This window comes from Mauremys reevesii, linkage group 3 (genome assembly GCF_016161935.1).
Source record: "Mauremys reevesii isolate NIE-2019 linkage group 3, ASM1616193v1, whole genome shotgun sequence".
NCBI classification, from domain to species: Eukaryota; Metazoa; Chordata; order Testudines; family Geoemydidae; genus Mauremys; species Mauremys reevesii.
In genome coordinates this window covers 176200047-176213204 of record NC_052625.1, presented here as the reverse complement: position 1 = coordinate 176213204, position 13158 = coordinate 176200047, and the positions used below count along the sequence as shown (strand labels likewise).

General features: G+C 43.2%; 1 long non-coding RNA gene across 1 annotated transcript; it reads right to left on the bottom strand.

The window, feature by feature from the left end:
* Nucleotides 1-280: 280 nt before the first annotated feature.
* On the bottom strand, nt 281-12942 carry LOC120401609. Its single transcript, XR_005596589.1, has 3 exons — nt 12229-12942; nt 3329-3439; nt 281-1725 (listed from the first exon to the last, which is right to left on the bottom strand). It is a non-coding gene; the product is annotated as an uncharacterized LOC120401609 (long non-coding RNA).
* Nucleotides 12943-13158: the final 216 nt, after the last annotated feature.

Below are 13158 nucleotides of genomic sequence, written 5' to 3'. Positions count from 1 at the left end.
AGTGAAATGGAAAGTGAAAGAATGACATATCACAACTTTATTGGGTTCCCTGAAGTTTTCAATTCTTTCTGCTGCAAAGGGACACTGCACTGTGACTGTCTATCCAACCATCAGGGCTGGCACAACCCATTAGGCAACCTAGGCGGTCACCTAGGGTGCTGACATTTGCGGGTCGGTGACCACGGCAGCCGAACATCCAGCCGCTGCGGTCGTCGGTGGTATTTCGGGGGTGGGACCTTCCGCCGCCTCTGTCGGGGGCACCATTTTGGGGGCAGGACCTTCCACCGCCTAGGGTGCCAAAAAGGCTGCCGGCGCTCCTGCCAACCATAAGACCAGATCCTTCTCCCACTCTCATTTTCCCCAGTTTGTTGCCATATGGCTCAGTGCAAGAAGAGGGTGGACATCGGGGACATAGATGGTACAAATTTTGTAACTTTCTAAGGGAGAGAGATCTGCTGGGACTAACTTCTCCACAGACAACTAAAGTGTTCTCTTTCCCTTCCTGGAACTAATCCGACCTCCCCCTCAAACCACTTTCCTTTCCTCCAGTCCTGCACACCTTTTGTTTGCAAGTGGATGGTAAGATCAGGGGGTTAGAAGAATCACTGAAACTCTGTAGTCTTCCAAGGGACAAAAGAAAATTCTCTCTCTCTCTCTCTCTCTCTCTCTCGTGTTGGAGTATGAGTGTGTGTGTATAAACCACACACAACCGTCGCAACCCCAGTCCATGTGTTGCCAGAACCATTACTACTTGACTGCTGGCCAAGAAATTCACAGATACAGGGTGCAGTGATTTTTTTTTGTTAATCTGTTTTTAAGACACAGATTTAGCCAAATGCATAATAGTAGTTCATCAGACATCAATAAAATTATTGCTTTATAGCTGTGTCATGCTTGGGGACAATTTTGGAATGGAACATATTGGGAGCTGACAGAGGGGGAAAGTTGGAGGAGTCTGGTGAGGGTATGGGGCATGTCAATGCCATGACTTCAGCATAGCAGTTCAAACTCAGGGACACGGCAATGCATGGTATATTATCCCAGGAGGAAAAGCCAGCGCACAGTACTTCAAATGCCCTGGATCTTAATATCAGGAATGTAGCACCAGAGCAAGAAGAGACACTGGCAGGGGGAGTCCACTGTAACTTACCAGCCTCAGGTTTTTGCTCCTGCTGTGACAAGGGGCATGGGGGCTTTCTCAACCAGCTCCTCTGGGTAGAGGTGGAAAATCAGATGTTCTTTGTCCTCCGGATCATCTGAGGCATCCTCACAGTCCCTGCCCTGGCCCTCATTGGCATTCCTTCAGACTATAAGTCCAGCAAGGTTGACAAAGGGATCATGAGCCACTTCCGGTTCTGTACTGGGAGCCCTTGACCTCACCCAGTCCAGCTCATTGTAGAAGGGGCATGTGCAACAAGCCCTCCCTGAGCAATTGCTGGAGTCCTTTGCCCTCCTGTACATGCTTGATGCATTTCCAGCACTGGTCTGGAGTCTGCTCAGTGCCCACTTGCTCCAGCCTTTGTGAAATTTCCTGAGGCAGGTCAATGTTCCTGCCACTCTGGGCAAAGTTCTGGAGGACAGTGTATTTTAACCGCACATTAATCACCATTGATCAGCACCTGGGTGGGGTCAGTAGGCCGGGCAGCTGCTCTTGAAGCAGGATCCATCTTCATCTGACCTGAAGAGTGCAGCAGGCAGCTGTTCTGATGTGTTCAGCACAGCTCACTACAGCCAATGACAAAATAGAATCATAGAATCACAGAAAATCAGGGTTGGAAGGGACCTCAGGAGGTCATCTAGTCCAACCCCCTGCTCAAAGCAGGACCAATCCCCAACTAAATCATCCCAGCCAGGGCATCCTCAAGCCTGACCTTAAAAACCTCTAAGGAAGGAGATTCCACCACCTCCCTAGGCAACCCATTCCAGTGCTTCACCACCCTCCTAGTGAAAAAGTTTTTCCTAATATCCAACCTAAACCTCCTCCACTTTGACTTGAGACCATTACTCCTTGTTCTGTCATCTGCTACCACTGAGAACAATCTAGATCCATCCTCTTTGGAACCCCCTTTCAGGTAGTTGAAAGCAGCTATCAAATCCACCCTCATTCTTCTCTTCTGCAGACTAAACAATCCCAGTTCCCTCAGCCTCTCCTCATAAGTCATGTGCTCCAGCCCCCTAATCATTTTTGTTGCCCTCTGCTGGACTCATTCCAATTTTTCCACATCCTTCTTGTAGTGTGGGGCCCAAAACTGGACACAGTACTCCAGATGAGGCCTCACCAATGTCGAATAGAGGGGAATGATCACGTCCCTCTATTTGCTGGCAATGCCCCTACTTATACAGCCTGTGGAAGCAGGGAAAGAATTAATAAGGATTTGAAGGGGATCTTAATGCATGTCAGTTAATTAGCAAGAGTTAGCCCAGCTGTAACCCTAATGACGTGAGACTTCTAGAAGCAAGGATAGTGTGAGGTAGAGGGAAAGAACTGTGTACAAAGTTATTACGACCTTGTAACTGATAACCAAATATGCAGGCTTGCTTTTCCTAGGAGTGAGACAAATAAGATAGCAGAATGGCTTATGTATAAACAAAATGTAGTTGTTGCTCTCTATTGTCTGTATTATTGCTAGTTATTGTCTGTAACAAAGGTATAAAGGCTTGCTGTAATTGTTTACCAGTTGAGAGACCTGTCTGGGACTGGGGCGACCCTGTGTCCTATGGCACTCTCTCCCTCCATTGTAATTACTGGAGAAATAATAAAGTATTTGATTTTGCTGCACCCAAACGAAAAAGCGAGAACTGAGTTTTTCTCCGACAAGCCCAAAATACCGTTAGCCTTCTTGGCAACAAGGGCACACTGTCGACTTATATCCAGCTTCTCGTCCACTGTAACCCCTAGGTCCTTTTCTGCAGAACTGCTGCCTAGCAGGGACAGGGACCTTTATAGCTTGGATAAGGGTCAGGCAGAAGTAGCATTGTGGGAATGGGGTTGGAGGACTATTGTAACTCAAGACCTGGTGCACGCCCCTTGCCCCCATCCACAGTGCACCCTGGCATGGGTACAGGGCCAGGCCACAGCCCGAAGCATGTACTTACCCACACCCCTCAGGTGAGCTAGCTTGCTCGCCCTCTACTTGTCTTCAGATACATGCTTTTGGGGTTTAGGTGTTGACAACGGGTTGATTATGGCACAACCGCACAGAGACATGTACAGTTGCTCATGTAGATGTACCCTTAGTGCTATAAACTGTTAGCAGCTGTAAACAGAAAAAATACCCAAACTCTCCTTTTTCTCCTCACAACCCTCTCACGCCCTCCAAACACGTACCTTTCATTTCCCATATGGTAACACATGCCTAGGGCACCTCTCTTCATTCCTTTGTCATCTCAGTACCCAGGTGAACTAAAGAAAGTAACCCCACTCTACCAGTGCTGAACCCTGGAGAGAGAGAAAGGAGAAAGAGAAAGAGAGAGGATTGTAGCTAAGACATTAGAATGAGACATTAAATGGCTTAATTTTGTTGTTGATGGACAGTAGTATTAAAATCCACACCAAAAGATGGGGGAAAAGGGATCTTTTTTCCCTCCTTCTCAGAGGCACCTTTACTGCAGAAAAAAAAATGCCAGTGGAGGAAGTCTTTGTAAAACCTTGCAGACTTTTCTCCAGATTGTTCCATCAGAGGAGGGGTGGGGTATGCCCCTATATGGAACCAACTGGAAGTTTGACCCCAAACTCCTGGAGGAATACAGTTGTCTGTTTGAAAGTCCTACGCTGCTCCAACTCACTCCCAGATCTGTGATTTCTATGGAATTATATTCCTAGGTTTCCCCCAATTCACTGCTGCCTCTTGAATGCCTTCATGCTGGCAGAGGGAGGAGGAGATTCCATGAAGGGTTAATCCAGACTTAATCTGCATTACATTTCAGACTGCATTAACATATGGATGGATTTCCTGTTAGCTACTGGAGGAAATGATCCATGATGCCCTATACCTGTCCCTGTCCCTGTCCCCACCTTCTCCTTCCAGATACAGATCTGGGGACCTAACTGCAGATTATATATTAAAGTCTGTAAATCCCATATTTGAACATTCATATCAGGATATAAGAGTGTAAAATGGGCTCCCACATGCCTAAATGCCAGTAAGTGCATCCATAACTGCAATTTGGACATTTCACTGAGTTAATGTCTCTGCATTTTCCTCTCTATGCATGAGAAAAAGCTCCCCATAAAAGTCTGCAGAGACATGATATTGTCCTCCCTCAAATCTATTCTTAAACCTCAGCTCTGCTGTGATGCTTACAAAATGTTATACAGCTGTTTGCTATGCCAAATATAGTGGTTTCACTGTTCCCTTGTCCTACTCCCTTATCATTTGTTTGTACGTATACAGCTCCACAGGTTGTCTCTCAGGTCTACAAACTAATCCCTTTTGGGCAGGGGTTGCCTTTTTTTATTGTGTGTGTTTTCAGTGCCTAGCACATCGGGGCCCTGACACAGATTGTGGCCATTAGGCATTGCCAGAATACAAATAATAAAGCTGAATTGTGACTGTTTATAAATTGGCCACTCTCCATGTTCTAGGTATTTCTTTAAAAGTGTTTTTAATACTTTTGGCTAGAAACTTTCTGACTGAATGTTTTCCCTTCAGAAAATGCTGATCTGTTAAAAGTCAGAATGTTTCACAGGCCCATGTAGATTTCATCAAAATCCTGATGGAAACCAGGCAGGGTTCCCTGCCAGTTTGCCCATCTGGCTGATGGTGAGCCAGAAGCCTGGAAGCTCTGGCTCTCAAGCTTCCAGCCATGCCGTTCCTTGGCAGTCCCACCTGCCAGGATTGCGGTTCATCCTATACTCCCAGGCTTCTTGGCAGCTCACCAGGGGGGTTGCCTTGGAGTTGGGGCTCCCAGGCTCCTCTGCTCTGGGACTGCTTGCTAGATGGACTGCCAGCTGGGGATCACAGGGTCCCTGACACTGTCCCAGAGTAGGAACTCCTATGGCTCCCATTCTCCTGGCTCCAGAAGCCCTGAGAGTCCCAGCACCCCAAGCTTGCTGGTTCCCCATGCTGTGCAGCTCCCCATTGGGTTGCAGGCAGTTCAGGGAACCTTGGAAACATTTTGAAAAGGTCAAGACAAAAATGTCATTTAGACTTTTGGAAATTTCAGAGTTCCCATAGGATGGTAATTCCAATTTCCAGCTAGCTCTAGTTTTTAATGTTTGCCTACCATTGATGTTGACATTGTATAGATTGCTATTTTATAGGGCCTTTGTTGCTTTTAGGAGGTAAATTAGCAAAAATCCTGGCTTACTGGTCACAAAGCCATTTTGTTAAAGTGTTTTAAGTTTATTTTAACCCAAGACTGCTATTTACTGTGGGGACAATGTCAATTACTCTATGGCAGTGGTTCTCAAACTATTTACCAATGTGGGGCGCATATGCAGCCCACATGTGTTATGTGGGCTGCATCCAATACTACCTGAGAATGTCACATGGGCCACAGTTCTGTGCTGATTGGGCTGCAAGCGGCCTGCGGGAAGCAGGTTGAGAACCACTGCTCTATGGGGAGAGCTTCTCAGCCTCTGGGATGTTTCATCAATGTATTTGTTATTATATAAATTTTTAAAGAAAAAGTGTCTCTGCTGAGTTTTTATCTTTTTATGTGGAGTAAAAGTATTTCTTGCAATGTGTATGTATTGTAGCTGGGAGAAAATAACTCTTAGATTCTGTGGTGATGGATACAAAAAAAGATAGCTACCATAGGAGAGACTCAACAGGCAGAAAGAGATCAATGTACAGGATTCTAATGAATTCTCTAATAGTGTTAAGTAGCCTGGTTTGGGTGTTGTATACTAAAGCTATATAGAATAGAATAGTCTGGTTGACAACTTTCTGCTGTGAGTGCTTTACATATAAATATTTAATTATATATCATCAGAATATAAAAGTCTTTTTGGGGCATCTGAAATAAAAATAAATAAATAAAAACCCAGATGCCCAGTGTTTCTGGAACTTCCTTCTATGACAAGGCTTATAACCACTGACTGACCTGAGGAAGGCTTGGAATTATCTGACAAGCACCCAAATAATTAAATGCGTCAGCTGTAGGCATTGTGTGCTCTTAAATTATGACATAAAATACTGGCTATATTCTACTATACCTCTCCCGTTTTCCCTTAGAAAATCTATTTTGAATTATAACAAAATGCATATTTCAGTTAGTGTAATTTCCTGCATCTTCTTAAAAGAGATTCTGTTGACAAACGGCTTTGGGCTCTCTCGAACTGTTATGCTCATAAATAAAATCCGATCTGAGCATACAGTTTCTTGGATTATTTTCTATATCTTGTCCATTGCACCACAACTGTGTCCTCTGGACATCTATCCTGTCCTTTGGACATCTAAAATGCAGCACGCTGCTTTCATACATGCATTTATTTTATTGAATGGTAGGGTTGAACAGCATGTGTGTGTGTTACATATTAATAAGCTAGGAGAAAGAGTGGTTCTTCTGGTATTTCGCATGAAGCATCTCTAAGACAAATGTCTCCTGTAATTATGATTTGTATTGATTTGTATTACTGAGGCACCAAAGGGCCTCTGCCTCGATCAGGGATTCATTGTGACAGACTTTGCACACGCACTTCATAGTGAGAGACAATCCCTGGTCCAGAATGTTTACAATCTAAAGTAACTAAACAGATGCAAGTTGGGAGGGCAATAGGCAAAGTGACTTGCCTAAGGACAAAAAGCAGGTTAGTGACAGACCCAGGAATAGAACAAGTGCCAGTCCCCTATCCTCCAGACCACATCTCCAGAAGGGACCATTGTGATCATCTAGTCAGACCTCCTCTATAACAAAGGCCATTGAACTTCCCCAAAATAATTCCTAGAGCAGATCTTATTTTAAAGATACAATCTTGATTTAAAAACTTACCTGTGATGGAGAATCTACCGTGACCATGGCAAATTGTTCCAATGGTTAATTACCCTCACTGTTAAAAATTGACATCTTATACCCAGTCTGAATTTGCCTAGCTTCAACTTCCAGCCACTGGATCCTGTTATACTTTTCTCTGCCGGATTGAAGATCCCATTATTAAATATTTGTTCCCCATGTCTTCTAATTCTTTAATCATTCTTGTGGCTTTTCTCTGAACCTCTCCAATTTATCAACATCCTTCTTGAATTACAAGCACCACAAATGAACACACAGTATTTCAGCTGCGGTCACACCAGTGCCAAATACCAAGGTAAAAACTTCTCTATCCCAACTCAAGATTTCCCTGTTTATGCATGCAAAGATTACAATTGCCCTTTCAGTCACGGTGTCACACTGGGAGCTCGTGTTCAGCCGATTATCAGTCATAAACCCTAAATCTTTTTCAGTCACTGCTTCCGAAGATTGAGTCCCCTATCCTATCAGTCAGCTGTTCTCAACCTATTTACCACTGTGGGCCACATATGTAGCTCTCTATGTGTTATGTGAGCTGCATCTACATAATATGGCCCTGTATGGCCCTGAGGCTGTCATATGGGCCACAGCTATGTGCTGATTGGGCTGTGGGTTGAGAACCACTGCTGTAAGCATAGCCTACATTCTTTGTTCCTAGATGTATACATTTAGCCGTATCAACACCAAGCCATCCAGACCACTCTGTATCAGTGACCCATCCTCATTATTTACCACTCTCCCAATTTTTGTCTCATCTGCAGACTTTATCAGTGATGATCTTCTTTTCTTCTAGGTCATTGATAAACATCTTAAATAATGTAGGGCTAAGAACCAATCCCTGAATGACTCCACTAGAAACACACCTGCTTGACAATAATTCCCCATTTAATATTGCATTTTGAAACCTATCAGTTAGCCATCTTTTAATCCAGTTAATTTGTGCCATATTCATTGTATATGTGTCTAGTTATTTTTAATCAAAGCATCATGAGGTACCACATCAAACTCTTTACGGAAGAGTAAATATACTACATCAACACGATTATCTTTATCAACCAAATTTATAATCTCCTCAAAAAAGAATATCAAGTTACTTTGACAGGATCTATTTTGCATTACCCCATCCTAATTGCCATTAATTACCCTCCTTTAATACTTTATTAAAGGAGTCCCCTAGGACCTGCTCCATTATCTTGTCCTTCTCTTGAAAGTCTACTACTTCCCTTAAATAATTCACATAGTGGATCTTAAAACTTGAACAGAGAACATACTGAAGGGGAACAATCCTGCATTGGCAGGACAGTGATCTGGATGACTGAATGGGTCATTTCTATCTCTAATACCTGTGCTTAAGAGCAACAGGGGAAAAGCTGGGAGGAGACAAGAAAAGAGGAGTCCGAAGGTAGAGAAAGGGAGAAAAGAACACAAGAGAAGCCAAGATTTTAAAAAAAAGACAAAGAAATGGAAACACTTGGAGGGCCAGATTCTTACCTGTGTGTTAGCTCCATTTGGTGCAATAGATGGGGGACCAGCAAGAGTTAAAACATCTGAGGTACTCTTAATTTATGCCACTGGCATAGGGTCCTAAATGAATCCTCTGCTAGTGGAAAATAGGTAAGTCAGCAGAGTTCTGCCATGCCTCTATCTCTGGGGGATGGGAAATGGCTGGCGCAGGAGCTGCATTTGCCAGCTTTACACTAAAGAGTCCTTTAGTGGGCCGAAATTGTCAGTTTCTGGCTTTCCAGTACCCCATTTTCTTCCTTTTCCACTTCTCCCCCCCCCTTTCTCCAGTGGAAAGAATGGCGGGGGGTGGGGGGAGCCCAAAAAGCAAAACCCAGTTAAAATCCTATGGATGATTTTCAACAAAACAAAAATAGTTAATTTAAAATTATAGATCATGGAAAATACCTTTTTATACAGCTCTACTCCAAATGGTGAGTTGAAATGGCTCCCTCAGACTGGCAGCCTTAACACGAGATACGCTCTCCTTGACACTGCCTCTAAAACACCTATTGTTGCTGCTAGGAATATCTAGCATGCAGCCACTGCTAGGATCCCCATCAGGATACTATGTATGTTTCTGTTACATACTTGTGGGGGACAACAATAACAATCAGTCTCTTTCTTCTGGACCAGAAAGTAAGAGAAGTAGCTTGATTTTTTTTGTGGGGGTGCTAAAAAGATGGAGTTACCACCGACCCTGATGGCAACTGGAGTTATGGAGAGGCTACCACCTCTACCTAACAAATCCTGAATAGGCTAGGATCAAACAATCTCAAAATTTTCCTTCACCCTTTTTCAAGGCAGCCATGTTCCATGTATACAACATGGCTGATGGAACCCAGGTTCAAACTTCTAAGCAGCAGAGAGTTCTTCTGTGGAGCACTTTTGTCTGTGGACTTGAATCATGATTGGTATCAGCTCAAACTGTAGTAGTCAAGACTCATCTCTTCATGCACAGTTCCCTAACAGTGAAGCTGGCAGAATGGCCCTTCAAGATGCTCCTGAAATAGGTTGTTTAGATGCAATTTCATATAAATAACCAGCTTACGTGTATGTGTCAGGGGAGGAGAATGTTCTGTCCCCTGAAGAATGGATGATTTTGTTTTTAAAGTATGTAATGGTGCCTAGACATTATGCTGATGGGTTCCTTAGAAATGCATAATAGTAATAATACATAACATGTTTTTGCCATTGGTAGCTTATATATTGTCTCAATAATATGAACTGCCTAGCTCAGTCTTTTCCATTTTGTCATATCGTAAGTTACAAAAGATACAAGACCATAAGAAAAGATGGGACCACTGATGTACGGTTCCCCTGGTTTACAGCAAAGGCAGTCTTCTGTGTTTTTCTAATGGAATTGCGATTATGGAACATATTAATGTAACAAAGATTGTTAGCCATTAAACTTCTAGGCATCCTTAGAGCTTTCTTATTTAATGAATAGTGCCTAGGAAAGAAAAAAAATACAATGGGAAGTGAAGTCTGCTATTATTTGTCATGCCTACAACCAGCTACTATATTGCTGTCAGGTTGTGTTGTGTGCACTGTGCATACTTAACAGTACTTAGACATGCTGACATAGAATACAAAGATGATCCAATTACATTTTCTGCAACTGCATCTCATTTTGCTAATGCTTACAAATTAAGGGTGTCTGTCACCCCTACATGAGACAGAACACTGATAGCATTTTAAATCCCATGAATTTTACAGTGTGCATCACTTAAATACAGAAGCAGCCCTAACTATAAATAGTTGGCATGTAGCTCATAATCTCTCTCTAGTCAATATGAAAATGCAGCTATGTGGGGAATACAAAACTAATTCACTGTTAGTCATTTAGTATTAGCAAAATTATTTATTTGAGGCAATTTATTGTTCGTAATATACAGATTTACATAGAGCATTTTATATGTAAATGGAAGCGTATCGCTAATTCCAGAGTGATCAGCATTATATTATATTGTTTTTCCTTTCCAAACTATTTTGCCACATTATAAATGGAAAGCTCAAGAAATCCAATCAACCTTTACATTCCCATACCTGAATTCAAAATCTAATAAACTCGATGCTGAGAGAACCAGTAAAAGATTGCCTTGTCTGTAGTGTTTAGAGAGAGAGAGGGATGAACTACAAATGCAAGCTGCAAACTGTGGCTCTATAAGAAATGTATTATAACTGGAATTGCAATTTGTACATTGCAATTCATAGAAATGAATGGAACTTTACTAAAACAGAGTCTCTGTGTCAGCAAATTAGGGGAAAGCTAGTGCCTGGTCTTTGTGCAAGGCGAGTAGAAAAAGCCTTCCCTCTTCTGCATTGTGTCTCTTTAGTGTATTGGATACTTCCTGCTAGTGCCCCTGCGGCAGATAACATCAGCCTTCCTGTAACAGTAGCCACTAAAGTGGTCAGGGTATTGACTTGTGTCAACCTGGCTGGGGCTAGGAAATCAAGTCCATTTTCTTATCAGTCAGACCCTTATTACACCCTTCTCTGACTGGACAGCAGAGGCTGCATGTTATAGCTCGTGTTGCACTCTGCTGTCTGCTGCTAGAAGGGCAGTGAATGCTGTCAGGTGCTGTGCAGCCCTGTGCCACTTCTAAGGCCGACTCAAGTCTCATTGCAACCCTGTCCCTTACAGGAAGTGGGAGGCAGAGTGCTTATAAACAATCCACAGTCCATTTGTTGGAGTGGCTAGGAGGGAGAGAGGATTGGAGAACTATGTAAGTGTCAGTCACTGAAAGTTTTCACAGCTGCTTTGAAAGCTTTAACACTTTGGGCCAGATTCCTGAAGACTTCAATGGAGATACCTCAGGAGAGAATTTCACCCTTTGGCTTTATTTCTTGTAAACGTCCATTTGAGTGGACAAAACTTTACCAGACTATTTCATAGAAAGAGTCATTAAAGATTCAATGATGTTCAATTTTTTAACTGAACATTTGTTTATGTTTTTATCTGTGATTTGCATGGGCAGTATATAACTCTCTGTTTCACTCGCCTTTGAAGAGAAAATAGAGCGACCTTAGTGTCAAACAGCTCAGCTATCTGTTCTCTTTTTGTATTCATCTTTATTTTCATTGCTATTAACGTGGTTACATATGGGCTAACCACATGGCAAGATACAAGTATCAGATGGCTGGACAGAAGTCTGGCATCTGCAGGAATTAGTTTATTAGGCCAGGTTTCCAATGGGGAAATGGATTTTTAGCAAATGAGTAATTCTAGAATGCCTGGAATTTAACGACTGGACAAGATCAAACAAAGGGAATGGTTATGCTCAAAGTGGAGGAACAAGTATTCCCACTTAAGTCAATGGGACACTTTGTGGAGTAAGGTGCTGCTCAATAGGAGTAAGGGTATCAGGATGTGGCTTTGGTGTTTAAAGATTTCTGAGACAATGAGGTGGAGTATCTAAAACACAGTGTAGATTCAGCTTCATGGGATCACTTCAGTGGATCATAGAGATCATTATTCTTTGTAATACCGGAGTACTTAGAGGCCACAGCTGAGATCAAGACCAGCATATGGTAGGTGCTATACAGACACATAGAGCTAATGCCAGCAGAGAGCTCACAATATAAATATAGATATATCCTCTATTCCATAACATACAGGAATGTTTTTTTTAAAAAACAGTGCATAGTACTTTGTCCAGACTTACTTTCACTATCTCTAGGGAAGGAACTTCTCCCCCTCCCTCTCCACCCCCCATTGCTCCAGTTACAAAACATTCTTAATATTTATCCTACTGTGAAAAGTTCACTTACCACAGGACCACCTCCTTATAGCCAGCCGTGGTGACTTTATCCCCATCTGGCACTCCTTGCTGATAGTTGCTCCCATGGTCTCTCTTCCCATAACTTAGTCCTCTGGCCAGGTCACAATTTTGTCCACCCTTTCTGGGACAATAATGTCCCAACTAAAAGGAACAAAAACTCTCCCATCCTTCCCAGACTCAATCCTCGGTGCTCTTTGCCCCACTCCTGGGCTCTGCAGAGTACCTCCTCACTCTGTCACAGAGGACTGCTTCCCAGGGCTTCTTCCTGGGACTGGCTCCTGAGCCGCTGACATTCAGGGCTTCTTCCTGGAGGCTCCATTAGGAGCCTATTTCTTCCCAGCTGCCCTTTCCCTTCAGGGACAGTCTCAGGGTACAAGCGCCTTCCTACAAGCCACTCTTTTATTCCATCCCGCTTTAGTCCAGGCCTTCTTCCATAGCCCAGCTTTCCTAGCCTTGCCCCTCTTTCTGAGCTTAATTCCCTTTTCAAAGCCCTATCCCAGTCTTGCCCTTCTCTTCGGGACCCCTGCCCATGGGTTCTCCTTTCCTCAGGAGCCCAGTTTTGCTTCCTAACCTTCTCCTAGTCTGGTCAGGATCCCAGGGCTTTTCTCCTCACTATATCTCCATCTCCAGAAAGTAACTGCAGACTCTTTCCCTGCAGTTAGGCACTGCCTCCCTCCCTCCATCCATCCCTTCCTTCCTTTCTTTTTTGTGGCATGGCACCTTTCTATTACAAACTTTCTTTATATTAACTAGCTTCAGGATCAGTTAAGCCTGGCTCCCCCTCCAGGTGCAGCCTGATATGTTAATTGGCCTTTCAGGCCACATTAGCCTATTCAGGTCAAGCATGTGGTACATACCCATATTTTTCTAATTTGAACAACAACAACAAAAAATCATCCTGTTACTCCTAGTCAGACTC